The sequence below is a fragment of the Protopterus annectens genome, chromosome 2.part0 (genome assembly GCF_019279795.1).
Source record: "Protopterus annectens isolate FY-2018-M chromosome 2.part0, PAN1.0, whole genome shotgun sequence".
NCBI lineage: Eukaryota > Metazoa > Chordata > Ceratodontiformes > Protopteridae > Protopterus > Protopterus annectens.
In genome coordinates, this window is record NC_056728.1 from 163,406,057 (window position 1) to 163,422,296 (window position 16,240).

General features: G+C 39.5%; 1 protein-coding gene across 1 annotated transcript in view; it reads right to left on the reverse strand.

Moving 5' to 3' along the window:
• The window catches only part of CNTNAP5 (contactin associated protein family member 5), a 4,019,360-nt gene that overhangs the window by 1,451,623 nt on the left and 2,551,497 nt on the right, over positions 1–16,240 (reverse strand). The window lies entirely within an intron of this gene.

Here is a 16,240-nt window from a genome sequence, read left to right on the forward strand (position 1 = left end):
GAGGTATCAAAAAACTTATTAGGTTTATTCTAAATGACATTACTTTGCTCTTGATAAATCCAGAAAATGGTATTTCAGTATTCTGTAACATTTTTAGACAATTTCAAGTCCTATCAGAATATAAAACAAGGGCTACAGTGGTAAACTATATACCACACATGACTTGATTCAGCAATACCTATATTTATGCTGTCATGACAATATGAAACATTTAGGAGTATGGGTTAAATCTATTCTGTTATGGCAGCTAAGCATGTGTGGGATGAGACTAAAAAGTTAATACAAAAATTGAGGAGCTAAAGATTCTTGATTACGGTTAGTAAGATAGAAGCAGCGAAAATGTTTTTAGCGCCTTTAGTCTTTTATAAAGGTCAAGCATATATTTTTATCAACCAGAGAAATTCTGTATGATAATAAAGAATTGAAGCACTTTATTTGTGAGGGGAAGAGGGCAAGATTTAAATTAAGTGACTCTCCGAATAGAACAAGGTGGTGTACAATTAATTAATGTGAAGGTGTGTTTTAAATCTGTGTCATTAAGACTCATACATAACACAAGCAAAATGTTATAAATCAAAGTGAAAAGGGATGGATGAAGAAACAAGGGGGTTGTTTGAGTGAGAGAAAGAGAAACTAGGATTCTGGATGTAAATCCTTAAGAAGAATAACAGTTATGATACAGAATATTATATTCATAAAGTAGCAAAAACTATTTGTTTTTTTTTACCAGGATAGTGCACTGATCACAATAGAACATTTGCAGACACATGGGTAAAGTAAATTTAAAAATCAAAACAACATCATGATCATGAATGGAGATTTTAGGATTACTGATTACTGCAAGTACGGTTATAGAAAATAGGCAAGAGGGGCTGAAATTAACTTGAGGAAATTGGAAAAAGAACCAATGTATTTAGGATAAAATCACTTGGGAAGGATGGGGAATACAGTTGTATGAGGCCATGCAGAAGATTGGATTGAAGCTTAGAGCATGCCTCTCTATAAGGGATTGATAAATTTAGGAGAAGATAAATGAAAAGGACACTGCTAAGTGAAAGACCAGTTCTTTTTGAGTGATTAAGTTTAGTCCACAACAGAAGATGCCTTAAACTAAAGGATAATTACTAGTGCATGTAATTGTAAGAATCAATCAGGGGATGTTAGAAAAGATTGGGAAAAGAAACTGGAAGGCTAATAATGAAGTAACAATGAGGAGAAAATTGTAAGGCACCCAAATGTGCATCAATGTCCAGACAGCTGAGTATTTTGATTGGAAATGTTTCCATAGGTATTTTTATACCCCAAGTAGATGTCGGAGGATTTTTACTCAGATAGCAAATGGTGGAGGTCTGATGTAAAAGAGAGAGGCAATTAGAAGCATGTTTTTTCTTCGGGGGGATGTAATGAGTTGCCAGATTTAAAAAAAATGATTACTAGAAAATGGAAACCAGGATCTAAACCAGCTATAACTGAAGTACTGAGTTCATTCATTCATTTAATTATTTTCACATTTGTTAACCAGGTTAGTCCGAATGGGCTGAAAGCCCTTTTTTAGTGGAGGCCTGATGAGAAAAGCTCTAGAGTTAACTCAAATATTACAATATACAATTTAGTATAAAAGTGGAATACAGTAAAGTTAGATTATGAGCATGGAACAGATACAAATTCAAAGACTATTTTCAGTTAGTACATGTAGTACAGGTGAATACACCAAAAAATAGTATATACAAAAATAGTCAGCAATGCTGTTATTTAGTGTAAAACCAAATCTATATACAAAAGAAATGCACAACAATATTCAACGGTGAGAGAAAAGAGTCCCAGGCAATAAAGAAAGTGAGAGGACAGTAATAGTTTAGTGTATAAAGGAGACGGGGAGAGTTGGAAGATAGACTAGCAGTAGGTTTATGTGGGATCATGGCATGGGCAAGACCATGAGTTTAGGGAGATTTTAGCTCTTTTTTAAAGAAATCAGTTTTGGAAATGGAATGTACTTGTGGGGGTAATTTGTTCCAAGTGTGTGCTAAGCAATGTTCTTCTTTGGCATGTACACCTCGAGAAGGTTCTGTTGTGAGCTTCAAAGAGCTTGATTTGGAGTATAGTAAGATATCAGAGAGCAGACAGCTGGGCAAGAGGTGGGTTAGTTCAGAATGGAATGAGTTAGGTACAGCTGAGGTAGAAGGAGTTGATGGTGGACGTCTAGCCATTGGAGGCTTTTTAGACATAAGCAGTGATGATATCAATAGGGCATTTTAGTGGCAAATCTAGCAACTTTGTTGTAAGTGAGCTCCAGTTTAGATATAAGGTTGGACTGAAGGTTAGTCAGCATAGGGGCAGCGTAGAATAGAGTGGGGAGCAGGAAAGCCTAAGCAAGGGTGGGTTTGGATTTCTCTGATAGGAATTTTTTTTGTCTATATAGTAGTCCTAATTTCTGGTATTTTTTTCAATGCTTTGTTAAATATGGAGGTCGAATCTGAGTTGGTCATCTGCTGTCACACCAAGGAGTTTAGTGTGAGTTTTGACACTAATTGTAGTGTTGTTTAGGGATATGACAGTGAAATTGGATTTCAGAGGTTCAAATGTTATTTGGTAGAAAGAGTAGGAGTTTGGTTTTCTTAGGGTTAAGCAGAAGTTGGTTTGATGTTAGCCATTTTTCGTATCATAAAGGAGATAAAATAACGACAGGAAGGATCAAATTTCATAGAAATTAATGGCATATGTGGGAACAATGCATACAGAATCATTTTAAGAGATGAAGAGAGGTTTAAGGAAAGGCAGGAACTAAGCAATTTAAATATTTTTTTGAGGGAATGAAAATTGCTAAAAGGAAAACAGTGCGTGACAGTAAAAATGGAAAATGTTACAATGGTTTGTTTTATTATTTTTTAATGCATGCAAATTCACCTTACCATTTAAAATGTGGTGAATGAATAATGCTTATAAAAGACTGTAATTTTAGACTTACACTCTGCAGAAGCCCTGAGTTTCATTGCCTCATCTAATATTAGTCAACTGTGTGACTCCTGAGCAAGGCACTTAACCCCAGACACTGCTTATGGGCTGCCACTGGAAAGTGGCACACTGTCCAATGGGCTTACCTGGTTGACTTTTTTTTTTTTATCTTTTAAGGCATGATTTCACAGTAGCATATCTAGAGTTAAGTGTAAGTCATAAAAGGTAAATCTCCCAATTAAAGTGTTCAGCTGTCTCACACAAACAATGAAGCTGTTGTGACTAGATATCCTATCTTCAAAACTCTGCCTAAGAAAAAGGAAGTAAGAACTAGATCAATTGGTCCATTGTCCCTGATCACACACACACACACACACACACACACATATATATATATATATATATATAGATATATATATATAGATAGATATATAGACACATGTAGATATATACACATATACATGCATGTACTAACACACGCACGCACACACATTGTGTGACCATAAGTCATTAGTTCATAAGCCTCACAATCAAACCTAAAAATGTATCTTTAAGAGAAGAGTTTTACATCTTTAAATTCTAATGAATTAGTTACATGAAGTTGCATGTCACATAGTACAGAGTCTAAACACATAGCTCAACATGGCTAGAATATATCCTTCATATCTCTGTATTGGTTGTTATGAATCCTAACATTATATGTGTCAGAAATGAAGAGATATATTTGAACCAGATTAATACATTTAGAGAAGTGAAGAAAACTCACCTAATCAAAATGGGGGAAGCCACCTCAAGCAGTAGACCCGTAACAAGTGGCATACCCCAGGGACTGACTGCAAGCTGGGCACAGTCATCGATTCCCCAAGTGATGCGGACATTGTCCAAGAGGGTCTCACCCAAATGACTGGTGCCATAAACATGACCTCAAGCTGAATGCCAAAAATTGCATCATCATCCCCTTTGGGGAGACTGATGTCCCCACATATTATCACATTAATAACAACGTCCTTAGTACACAATTAGTCGTGAGGGATTTGGGCACCCAGGTTGATAGCAACCTGACTTTTGACCACCATGTTGCTTCCATTGTACTAAAAGCTTTCTATATGGCCCACCTTTTCTAGGGACAAAGAGGTCACAACATCCCTGTATTCTTCCCTTATAAGGCCAATTATTGAGTACAACGCCCTCTCTGGCATGTACCTCACAAAGCACATGCAGCAGCTGGATAGACCACAGAGGTTTCTCACCAGGAGAATCCAGGCCCTCAAATATCTATCCTACACAGATTGGCTAAAGTCCTGTCCCTCTACTCATTTTCATACAGACTCCTCAAATTCGCTGTTCTGAGGTTTCGTTGTTGTCATACTTCGAACTTCCAAATTCAAACATATGGTGTTCGAAATTCTGAAAGTTTGATTATATGATATAAACCCTAGATTTCCTGGGAGGTCTCAAAGGGTACAGCTTTTTACATTTCTGCATATTCCCAGAGAAGAAGTAATAAAGGTATTTTACTCTTTTCTTGAACAGGTGAAAGACAAAATAGCATCAAAACAGAGAATTTTTCATGAATTATTATGAGGCTAGAAAGATAAGGTTCTACAGAAACAATTGATGTTTATGTTACTGAGTTGAAGAACAGAGACAAATACTATAAACTGGATATAATGCATGACTTATTACATTGTATTACAGTGTATAACACTAGGCCTCACAGCAACAGGCAATACGCCTATTAAGTGCATTAGCATTCCACCTCCCCTCCATCAATTCTCGCCTCTTATTCTTTTCTACTTGCCCCATACCCCCTCCAAATCCCTCTGTGGATTCCTTGTACACCACCCGTTCTGATAGTCTATTCCATAGGTCCACAACCCTGTCTCTTTAAAAGTGTAGTCCCTCTATTCTGTTGTCTTTGCCTCTTCCTCCTCTGTCTAGCCTGTTCAGAATGTGACCATCACAGCTTCCTGCCATGATGCTGTATGTCTTTATCATATCACCTCCGTCTTTTCTAGTATAAGGAGAGAAGTGGTCTACCTTCTGTAGCCCTCAAATTGATAAAAAAAATAACTGGCTGTCAGATAAACTTTTTTGGAAATTGTGGAAAAGGTGCAAGATTCCATGTGAGGCAAATAAATAGTCTAACATGAGAAATAAAGCAAAAATGTGTTGCAAAAGTAGCAAACATGAAAAAGAGAGTTGTGTGACAATGTAGTGAAGCAAATAATGGAAGCCAGATACAACTGAGTGGAAATGAATGTCAATCCTCATAGCAGAAGTGACTATAAGCATTACAGAAAGCATTTCCCTGCATTTAACCAGTTCTGCAGAATCAATGCTAGGAAACAACATTTATCTGTGTCATGTAAAATGTAAAAAGTGTGTCCTACAAAATTTCATGTACTTCAAAATAAACATGAAAATGAACTCTTTGTTGGTTCTAAGTGACACAAGTTGATAAAGTAAAACCTGCAAGTACTTCTGTGGCATCTAAACCACAGGCAGAAGAGTGTAATACAAACTTATGGAAATAAATACAGATAATTAATGAACAGAATGTTGAGGTAAACTTTTTGAAATTAAGATACATACAGATACATAAAGTATTACTTTGAGATTACTCTTCAAGTACTATGGTACAAAAAAATTAGGGTGCATGTGTGGACACAGTTAGAATATTGTGGTCACCAAATAAGAGACATTAGTTCAAAAATACTTGCAGAGATGTGGGCTGTGACCAAAGGTATTCTGTTCTACTTGTCAGGTGAGTCTAGCTTATACCCCAGCCTGGGAATCAGAAGGGATTCTTATCCTTCTACTCTTAGAAGACACAGTCCCTCCAGTCAGTGACTGGTATCATTCTGTCATAAGTGGTGGTCATGTCATTCTTCCTTGTCAACAACCACCGTATTCCCTACCACTGGTGGTGACACAGATACTGCAGCAGTTCAGGGAATCAAATGGCCTTCCTGTGACATGCGTGCTCTTACATACAATTCCTGAGAAGGCTAGTGTGACTGTTTTGGGAGTTTAAGACAAAGCCTCCTGGTCAGTAAGTTTTCATGCAAGACTCCATGTGCTGTAGGACATAGCCAAATTGAGAACCACTCCCTCTGTCCATAATGGCCTGTCAGTCCAGCCACTCACCCCACTTCTGCAAACAGCTCTTGCAGTGCCTCAGCTGTTACTGAATTCAGGTCATGTGTCATGTAGACAGGGCTTCATCCGTGCTCAGAGGAAGACATCTGATATTTTTTTTAAACAGGAAGTGCTAAGTAAACAGTTGGTGAATTTTAAAATAAAGCTTATCATGATTATTTGTTATAAAAGAATCTATCTTATTTAGCAAGTGGAGTTCATGCAGGTTTTCTTGGCTCTTTCCTACAATACCATTAGGTCCCCTAATAAAGACGTCATGATGGTCAGCAAAAGTAAGCAGCCTAGATTAAGCTGTATGTTACTTCATCAAGGGAGAGCAAATGAATGATTCATAATAACTGAGACACATATACATGTTACAGAGAAATAGTGAAGGCAATTTCATAGACAAACTGCATATAAACAATTCAGCATTTATTAAAAAAGTGTTTGGACAATGGAAATGCTCTGTAGCTTATACATTAGTGATATTTTGCTGTAAGAAGTATAAATGGGGAGCCTGCGTAAAGGAAGGTAATTGTTTTGTGACTACAGAAACTAAAGAATTATTTTTCTTACATACATATGTAAACAATAAAATTATCGGCTTGCCTTCTGTTGCCATTTGTGTCTGTTCTCAGTTCTATATAAGTAAGATAGCCAGAGCTGTGGGTGTAAGAATTAGGGCACATGTATAAGATTTAAATAGATGTATGAGCACTAATGATGTCTGCCAACATTTTATAGATGCAGACTGCCCAGTTATGTTTAAGTTTCAAGTGTCACAGGTTTATAAATAAAAGCTACTACAGGTATTTGTATCAAGAATTTGATTTTTTGAAAATCATGCACCTAAGAAGTATGAGCTGGTTTGGTATAAATGATGCCAAGTTCCAGCAGTTTTCTTAATCAAAAAGTTCATATCTTTTGTTACATGTTACCATAATAATGGATTGACTCATTTGCTGACTAGTTTAGTAATTACATCATCTACTAAACATGAGTAATGCGTAGATGAATACAACAGATGTTGAATTCTCTATACCTTATGAGACTGAAAATGTACTTGAAGTCAATTAATTCAAAAGTTATCTGCTGCTGTTTGGACGTTTACATACTTATCACAGCATCATGCTTTTGTAATACAGTTTTGTTAAACACTATGAGTATTTTAAATGCATGTTTTTCCTCTTTATATTTGCTTTTTGCATCTCAGAAGCTGTTTTCTCACAAATTCCATTGATTGTGGTTATACCTCCCTCGGTTCTCGGTTTGCAGTGAACATTTGTGGACTTTATATTCAATGAGTCTTTACATGAGGCATTTCTGAGACTGCAGAGGATGTTACTTAGACAGAGATTTGCCAGAATGTAAAAGTTAAGTATAACATATTTAAAACAGAAACATGGACACTATTTGAGCAACTCTAGACGTTACCAATGACAGGTAAAAAAGTAAAAGTCACTTCTAATTTCAAATTTATTAGGGATGATAGTAAATGATCTTAAATGTGAACTGCATATACAAAACTGCATAAGAAAAACTCAGAAAAACCTAGGAATGCTTTACAGAGCCAAAAAAACTTTACCATTGATGCAACTAAAGCTATTTATCTCCTTCCCACTTTTCTTTATGGTGCTCCGGTAAAGCTAACCTCCAGACATCACAAAAATCAAAACTTGAACAATGCTATAAGAGAGCTGCTAAATTTGCAGCAAATACCACTTTCAGAACTTACTACTGTACAGCACTAAAAAGTCTGAATTAGTTAGAACTACCCCATCAAATAACATATACACAGCTTACCACCTATAAAATTATCCAGAATGCATTTGCTTGTCAAGCACTGAATAACATTTTACATAACTATGTTCCCTGTCAGTTATTATGAGCCAATGACAAAAACTCCTGTCTGTCCATAACCCAATCAAATCTGCTGGGCGTTTTCTGTACTCATACTATGTTGCAAAGACAGAACACCTTATTATCCATCAGTTCAATAACTCCCTCCTATCCTTCAAAATGATTATGAAAGACTTCCTAGCCAAAAGCTGGCTGTGTTTTTGCTCAACACCAGGATAAACTATACTCCTAAATGTGAACAAATACCTATTCATACAATATATCCCTTTATCCTCCATTCTTCACTCACTTCCTTACTTCAATCAGTTTCTCTCCCCTGGCTATTTCTCTAAATATACCATAAGCCTGCTTTTCTCTCACTTCATATTGCAATTTCTGTTTGTGTTATACTAGCTTACCTTTAATTTCTCTATAAACTGGCTAAGATTCCTCAAACTATTAAATCATTGTCATATAACTTATATCACATTATGTCTAATTTGGTATAATTATTTAAATTGTACTTTTTTGTATTATTTTTACAGACTGTAAAATTATCATTCTTAAAATGTTTTGTATTACTTTGGAGCTTTTCTCCTCAGCCCTCCACTGAAAATGGTCTCCCACCCAGCTGGATATTCTCAGCAATCAATGTTCATAGGTTCATAGGTTGGTACTAGGCTATCAGCCCTAGGGCCTATACAAGCCTAGCCATAACAATTCCCTGGCTATTTCTTCCCACATTATTTACTTTCCTGGACCCCTGTCTAGCAGGGCGACTGATGTGATCCCTGGGGTGAATTTCCTTTCTCCCATCCAATCGTCAAGGTTCCTCTTGAAGAGGTCCAAAGAGGCACTCTGCTTGACATGTATGGGCAATCTATTCCAGAGTCTGGGGAGTCACTGGGTCAGGAACCTATCCCTCCAGCATGTTTTGTTTATTGTGATGACAAGGTTTAGATCCCTGGAGCGTGTAGCTCTGAGAGATTGGGATTTCTTTAAGTGTAGCATGTCCAACAGCTCTGGGTTTGACATGGCCTTGTATGTTAAGCAGAGATCACCTCTGAGCAGACAATATGCGACAGAGTGCAGCTGGAGTTTTTTAAGGCGGTCAGCATAGGGCATCTGCTTTAGGCCTGTGATTCTTTTAGTGAGGTATTTCTGAGGCCTTTCCAGTTGTTGCAGATGTCTTAAGAGGTACATACCAAATGGGGCATTGTATTCTATAACGGGTCTAATGAGGGATGAGTACAGTGGGACAATGACCTCCTTTTTTCTGGATGAAAAGCCCTTTGTGATGAGGTGTGCCACATAGGATTCCTGACTGTTGTGACGATGTGGTTATCGAAGGTGAGACCACTGTCCACCTGTGTCCCTAAGTCTCTTATCACACTTTGTGTTTAGTGTACTGCCACCTATATGGTAATTCATGGATACATGTTTTTTCCCAAAGGGGATAACAATACATTTCTTGGCATTGAGCTTGAGCCCATGGCTCTGGCACCAAGCATCTGTTTCTGTAAAGCCCTTTTGTAGAGTATCCACATCGTTTGGGGATTCAATAATGGCTCCCAGTTTGCAGTCATCTGCAAACTTTGTTAGCCAGAGTCCCTTAGTGTTGACCTGTACTTCAGAGAAGTAGATGCCAAACAAGAGCGGCCCCAGGACTGAACCCTGAGGTACTCCACTTGTCTGGAGCTGGATTTGGAGTTGGCTACTTTTACAGTGTGGGTTCTATCAGTAAGCCATTTAGCAACCCATTGGGTGACATAGGGATTAATGCCCAACTTAGTAAGTTTATCTATGATTCCAGAGTGGGGGATGGTGTCAAAGGCCTTGGCAAGGTCTAGATAGGCTGTGTGGACCACCTTACCCATGTCCATGGCTCTGGAGACTGATTCAAAGAATCAATCAGGTTCAGGAGACAAGATTGGCCCTTCACAAACCCAAACTGGGTGGGGTCCAGTGTTTGAAGGTTGCCAATGTCTTTGTTTATAAGTTCCATGATAATACGCTCCATGGCCTTGCAGATAAGGCTTGTCAGACTGATGGGACGGTAGTTTCTGGGATCCAAGGTGGATCCCCCCTTGTTTATTGGGATAACTGTAGCTCTGCGCCACTCAGTGGGCACGAAACCTGAGGTGAGGCTATGCTTAAACATGACACTTAGGTGAGGTGCCAGTTCATATTGTAGTTCATGTAGTACACAGCCCAGGATGTCATCTGGTCCCATGGATGCTATATTCTTGGCTTTAGAGAGTGCGTTTTGTACCTGTGTGGCCGTTATTACTGGAATTTGGCAATCTTCCGGTATTGAGGTGGGCCATTTAGGGGGTGAGAGGGGGGGTGAAATTGGCACTGAATCGATCTGCTAGGATATTGGCAATATCCTTCAGATCAGTATATTTAATGCCATTCTGTTTTAGCTCAGAGCAGATCTGAGCATTGCCATTTAGATTCTTGACATAGTTATAGAATGCTTTGTGGTTGTCTTTGGAATCTTTGGCAATTTTATTTTCGTAACTAGCTTTGGAGGATTTTATGAGGCATCTCAGTTTCTTACTGAGGCTAGTAAGGGAGTTTTTTTGCATCCTGGGATTTTCCTCTTTTCTGTAAAAGTTTCTTCCTTTTGTTGTAAAGTTTCTTTATGGCAGGGGACCACCAGATTGGCTTCCTTTTTTTGGATGAGAGCATTTTGCTTCTATTTGGGATGGCACGATTCATGCATGAGTGGATGTGCTCGTACAGTGAGGATTCAGCAGTTGAACTTTCAGTTCCCGTCTGCATGGGTGTCATGAAGTTTGTCACTTCTGACTTGAGTAGCATGAAGTTGGCTTTGGAGAAGTTTTTTATGGTGGTTTCTTTACTGGGGGGTGGGGGTGGGATGTGGATGTTAAGGGTGATTAGCTTATGGTCAGACCTGACTAACAAGGGGGTGACCATAGGTATGGAGCATTGATTTCCCATGTTGGTAATGACCAGGTCTAGGATATTGGAGCCCCTGGTGGGACTATGGATTAGTTGATCGAGGGCGTTGGAATTTATGAATTCCAAGAACCGTTGCGCAAAGGTGTTGGGACATGAGTAGTTTTCCCAGTTAACGGCAGGGTAGTTAAAATCACCCAGTATTAGGGTGTTTGGTTCTATCTTAATATTTTCCAGTATGTTTAGAAAGGTGTAGTGAGAATCTTGGGGCATGGTGGGGGATCTGTAGCAAGCTACAATTTGGATTGCAGTCTTACCTAGTGTTAGTTGCACTTGGAGAATTTCAGACACATTGTGTTGGCCAACTAGCCTGGTGGTGTGAATATCCTTGGTGAATATTGACACTCCTCCACCTTTAGTGTTTCGGTCCTGGTTTGGTGGCCGAAAAGTGTAGTAAGAGTTGTAGCCTGGTATTGCAGGGGTGCTCTCTGGAGCCTTGAACCAGGTCTCAGTTACTGCACAGATATTGATGTTCTCCATTTTTAGGAGTGCCTCGAGAGTGCATTTTGAGGTTTAGACTTCTAGCATTGAGTAGCATTACCTTCAGATTTTGCATGCTTGTACCTGTTACGGTGGTGGTTTTGTCCTTTGAAGTTTGCCTAAAAAAGGCACTATAGGGGTGGCAAGAGCCTTAGCCAGTAACCTGAATCCCAGGGGCGACAGGTGCAGACCATCTCTGGCAAAGCATCGTGGTCTGTCAATCATGTCATCCCAGGCAGACAGATACTGGATCCCCTTTGAATGACACCATAAGCTTAGCCAATTGTTAAAGTCAATCATTTCATCCTTATATTGTGGTATCATTTTGGGCGAAGGCAGGATGCTTCTCAGGGCTAGGGTCATACCTGCCTGGGCCACATGATCCGAGAGCTCTTCCTTGTCTCTTTTCATGTAGTCCAGGGAGGTACGTCTCAAGTCATTCACTCCAACATGGACAATGACAGAGTCATATTTGTACTTGTTGTGGAGTGACTTGAGTGCATGCGTTATGTGGCGGATCCTGGCACCCGACAGGCAGCTGACTGTAATTTTCTCCTTATTCAACCTGGTGAGAGGGAGATCTGTGCCGGACTATAGAGTCACCTATGACTAAAGTAAACACCAAGTGGAGAGAAACCCTTTAGGAAAAGCAGGTATTAAAAACTAATAAAAATGTCATCTTATTTTGAAACATATATTATACCATGATCCTCGGCAAAGCACGCTGATTGCCATGCGCGGTTTGTAATCGAAAGTTATACTATCGGAAAAAGGTCCGGCCTCCCCCCTTTTTCATTAGTATAACTCGATGAAACTTATTCGAGTACAATGGGTTTAACATACATAGCGAAAAAAATAGCAAACGAAAATCTCCGTTGCTTTAGTTGTCTGGCCATGTTATTAAAATTGCCATACATAAACCCATTTAACATAGCGAGACAGTGTTTTAAGATCTCCTCTCAGTAAGCCAGAAGCAGTTAAATGAGTTTAATGAGTTGACAGTTTTAAAAACAAACAAACGGAGATGTAAGTTGTTTTTTTTTGTAACTGTCTCATGTTAAACCTACTTAACAACGCTTAAACACAAAAAAAAAGCAAACACAAAAAAGTCACAGCCATCACTTTTGCTACCGCAGCTTGTGCAGTACAGCAGAAGTGTATCAGGATGCCAGACATCATCAGAAGCAGAGAACAGATGCCAGACATCTGCATTATTATTTAAAAAGCACAGTTTCTTTTCAAATAATATGATATTAGCAATATCATCTTTAATCTGTGGGTAATAATGTTTCCTCTGGTTTTATATTCCACTCGTCTTCGCCGGCGGTAATTTAGCATTACCCACACCCAGGCGTGGGTTATTGCTATAATAACTCACTTCTCTGGACTCAGTGTCTTACCAATTAATATTTTACCAGAGAGAGAGAGGGTTGAAAAGCAAAGTATATACATTTGCTATTTTACTAACACGACAAAATCAATGCAGAGAAAAAATGATTGAGGAGAAAAGTCACCAAAGCCAGAAATACTCATATGAAACAACATGAGTAAGGCAACAAGATTTACATCAAAAACAAGATCCTGCATACTTTGTGTGGGAAATTGAAATCTGTATAGTGAAAGCTGCAGACATCTATATAAGCTACATGTACTGAAATTATTAGAGTTCCTGAAAGATGAACAAACAGAATTGGTGCAACCCGTCCTTTCAAAAGAAAAAACAAACGTGTGAAAACTGAGACAGCCAAGAACTATAGTCAGAAGGGGAGAAAGGGGGAGGGGGTCAAGTCATACTTCCATGTAAAGCAGCAGTACAGTGTCCCAGCAACAAGGTCAGATGTCCAATTTGTACAGTCCTTTTTAAATACCAAAGATTTGAATATTTATTGAAAAAAACAAACAGATATGAGGTCCATTCATGAGAAGAGCTGAAATGATAAAGACCAAAGAGTCCATTTATTTAAATGGGTTTATGTTATATACAGAATTGTTAAATTAATATCGTAGCTTATGATATACTTAGCGATGAAGCCTGCCATCTCATAGTGTGTGTTTCAAAAAAGAAGGGCTGCATATATCTTTAAATATTTTTGTAATAGGAACAGAAAGTTGTATGTGATATGCCATAATGCACTCTGAATGCACACCTTTGTTAAACCTGACCACATCCTCAGTGTCTCTGTGCTGTTTGTTATTCTTTCAGTTTGATCCTGACAACCAGACTGTACCAGAATAGGATTTTTAGATGAAGTGTAGGCAAAGTGCATACAGTGATTTTGTGTAGCAGTTTAACACCATGTGCTGCCATACACAGACCCCACACCTGTCTGATTTTGATTTCTGAACCGTCCATTTTCCTACTGTGCAGCTCAAAAAATTAATTTAATAAGCCATTCTTAACAGGGTTGCCTCTGCAAAGGAGTTGTGTGTCTTTGGGGGCTGAGTAACATTTGAGTTTCTTTTTGTTATATTTTGTCCTGTTCAGAGTTTGCAAGTGCTGGAGCCTTTAAACTTGCAGACCCAATAAGTAATAAAACAGAAGGTGTTGCATAATGAACATAATGTGTAAACATCTTGAAATGCTTTAGCAACTTTAATGAGAAATGCATAGTATAATTGAAAAGATGGCAGTAACAATATCAGTGTTTCTTGCTTAGGTTCATACTAGGCTATCTGCCCTAGGGCATTTATAAGTCTAACCAGAGTGTGTTTGGCTTTCGCCACCCATTTTAAATTAATTTTGCTATGCCCTTTTACGAGGTTAGTATACTGTGCCTCTGTCTAACAGTGACACAGAAGTGATACCCGGGGTAAACCTATGATCTCCCATCCACTCATCAAGATTCCTCTTGAAGAGAGTCAATGAGGGACTCTGCCTAACCTGGACTGGGATTTTATTCCAGAGTGAAGGGAGCCTCTGGGTTATGAATCTGTCCCTCCAGCATGTCCTATTTATTTCAGTGCTGAGGTTCAAGTCTCTCGAGCACGTAGCTCGATGGGATTTAGATTTTCTGAGGTGCAGCATGTCCATTAATTCCGGGTTGGACATGGCTTTATATGTCAGGCACAGATCGCCTCTGAGCAGGTGGTATTCCACTGAGTAGAGATGGAGTTTCTTTAACCCGGCAGCATATGGCATCTGTTTGAGCCCTTTGATCCTCTTGGTGAGGTACTTTTGGGGTCTTTCCAGTTGCTGCAGGTGTCTGGTAACGTACATCCCAAAAGGGGCACTGAACTCAATTATGGGCCTGATGAGGGATGAGTAAAGAGGCACGATGACCTCCCCTGATCTAGATGTGAATCCTTTCATGATTAGGTGGGCTATATAAAATGTTTTTCTAACCACTTTGGCCACGTGATTGTCAAATGAGAGACTGTTATCAACTTGGGTCCCCAGGTCCCTAATTACTTCTTCTGTACTTAATGGATTAACACCTATGTGGTAATTTGTGGGCACTTTGTTTTTGCCAAAGGGGATGACTATACACTTTTTGGCATTTAGCTTGAGGCCATGGCTCTGGCACCAATTGTCTGTTTCTATGAGGCCTTTTTGGAGGATGCTTGTGTTGGCTGGAGAGTCGATTATGGTGCCCAGTTTGCAGTCATCTGCGAACTTGGTCAGCCACAGTCCTTCCGTGTTTGCCTGTACCTCTGAGAAATACATACCGAACAAGAGAGGTCCCAGGACTGAGCCTTGTGGGATGCCACTTGTAACTGGTTTGGAGTCTGACATGGCTCCAGCAATTCTAACCATGTGGGTTCTGTCCTTGAGCCAGTTTGCAACCCATCTAGTGACATAGGGGTTTATATTTAATCTGGTGAGCTTATCTATAATGCCCGAGTGGGGTATTGTATCGAAGGCTTTTGCGAGGTCCAGGTAGGCTGTGTGGACCACCTTCCCCTCGTCAATGGCCTTTGTGACTGTTTCAAAGAAATCAACCAGGTTTAAGAGGCAGGATCTGCCCTTAACAAAGCTAAACTGGGTAGGATCCAGTGTCTGTAGGTCCCCACTATCTTTATTTATGAGGTCCATGATGATCCTTTCCATAGCTTTGCAGACCAAGCTAGTCAGGCTTATGGGGCGATAGTTTCCAGGATCCGTTGAGGCACCACCTTTGTGGAGAGGGACCACTGTTGCTGTACGCCACTCTTTGGGTACATATCCTGTAGTAAGGCTGAGATTGAGCAGTAGTTTTATGTTTGGGTTTAGCTCTTTTTGGAGTTCATGTAGGACGCAGCCCGGGACACGATCTGGTCCCATTGATGCTGTGTTTTTTTGCTTTGGAGAGGGCGTCTCTTACCTGAGCATCTGAGATGTGAGGGGGGCAGCACTCTGCTGGGATAGATATTCGCCCTTTTGGTGGTGGGGGAGAGAAGTTTGCGCTGAACCTGTCAGCTAGGATGTTGGCAATGTCTGTGGGTTCGGTGTATTTTTTGTCATTTTGGACTAATTCTGAGCATATCTGGGAAATCCCACCCAGGTCCCTAACATAACTAAAGAAAGCCTTGTGATTATCCTTAGTGTCCTGTGCAATTTTTCTCTCGAAGCTGGCCTTAGACGATTTTATGAGTGCCCATAGTTTTTTGCTAATACTGATCAGAAATGCCTTCCCCTTTTGGGATTTTGCTCTATCATGTAGTAGCTTCCTCCTTCTATTGTATAGTTTGTTTATGGCTGGGTTCCACCAGACAAGACGTCTGCCTTTGGAGGATTGGGTCTTGGTTTTATTTGGGATTGCATGATCCATGCATTCCTGAGGGTGTTCATAGAATGCGTTTATAAAGGATTCTGCGGTCTGGGCCATATTCTCCACAGGCCCGGGGGCTTTGAAGGATTCCA